Raw genomic sequence first — 1,681 nt, forward strand, 5'->3', positions numbered from 1 at the left:
GGAAAGGAGAAGATTGAGCGCTAAAAGCAAGGACTGAAACCAAAAAATTGCAGTGAAACTGGGAAGAGCAGTCTTTTGAAGCAGGTGGCTATCGAAAGGCTAAAGAAGACTTTCAGGGTGACAGGGGTGTATTTGCATGTTCAGACAGCCTGCCCAGCAGAGTTACATAGGTGAATGATTTTGAAAGATTGGGGAGGACTCAAGACATGCAGCGACAAATGCATGAACAAACTGTCCAGCAAACTGAGCGTGAAACTACAGCAGAGGTAGGTGAAGGTGCAGATTACATAGCACAGGCCTGGTAGACAGTGTCCTGCAAAGTCTAGCATTACATACTAATGACTAGGAAAAGCAGACTTGAGAAGGGCTGCACAACTCTGAGCTCAGAAACGTGCCATCCCTGTATCAGGAGATGCAATATGTTAGATTAAATCAGAGATACATTTGAAGGTATTTATCTTTTTATTTGCACAGAAGAGATATGTGAAAGCAGTTAATAAAGAAACATATTGAAAACAGTATATTACTTTGGGGGAAAAATGTATATATTAAAATATTACAGAAGGTGTTAAAATACCTAAAGCAAATAGAAATTCAGAATTAAAGATGCCACGTATTTACAAAATCCTTCAACCTTTCTTTCTTATCCTCCAGGAAAAGAGCCATACAGGCTCAAACATTAAAATATTCCAGGATACAGAAAAGAAAACAGATACTCTTCTGCAGCCTCAGTCAAAAAGTTAGTGCTCATGCAGATCCCTTAGCACAGTTTATCAATAGCTCAGTGGGTCTGTTATTGCAATGCTCTACCTTGGCAGGAAATCTGGGATTCATATTCCTCAAAGTAAGACTGTTTTGGAGACTACTACATGAAATATTTTTCATTGCACACTACAAGCATATATGTGAGAATACTATCTTTTTATATAAGCAACCACTATGTAATATTTCAATAGCCCATTACATTTTAGTTGACAGTAGGACCAGACCTGAGCTGCAAGGAGCTGTTGACCCATAAAGTGAATTGCAGCAGTGCAGTGGGAGCTCTTATCTCTCTCCTCCTTTGTTCCCCCACAAATTCACATTTTCACAAGTATCTCTATTTCTGGGACAAAAAACAAAGTTTTTTTCTTGCAGCAAAGTTTCATCAAGTAAACCTCCTGCAATTCATCTGCACAGGATCCCAGTCTGATAAAAAAAAAAAAAAAAGGGGGTGGAGAAGAGGGAGGAAACTAAAAAGGTAGTTCACCAGACTGGAAAGACAGAGTAAAGAAATGTCTTTGGCAGTATGGTTCAGTCTGCAGCAGTCCTTCTGCTTTGAAACTTCACATAAAGATGTAAAATCAGGCTTTTCCTTAACAGACTGCCAGAATTCCACACAATGATACTGTTGAAAGTAAAGAATTGATGCCGTGGACCTAGACAGGCTTCTCTCACTGTGACTTGGCATAGACATGAAGTTAAAACTCATTTAGGCCAGAAGAGATTAATTCAATTTCTGATCTTTGTCCAGCTTTGGGTGATGAAATGTTGAACACCACCGGATGAGCGACAGAAGTAGCTGCAAGTCCATGTCACAAGGCAGGCTGTCTTGTTTGTTTTGGGGTTTTTTTTCTTGCATAGCATGGTTCAAAGAAAAGTAGAATATTCAAGGGGAAAAAAAAAGATAAATCCTCTTTCC

The sequence above is a fragment of the Acanthisitta chloris genome, unplaced genomic scaffold, assembly GCF_000695815.1.
Source record: "Acanthisitta chloris isolate BGI_N310 unplaced genomic scaffold, ASM69581v1 scaffold17362, whole genome shotgun sequence".
Classification (NCBI taxonomy): Eukaryota; Metazoa; Chordata; class Aves; order Passeriformes; family Acanthisittidae; genus Acanthisitta; species Acanthisitta chloris.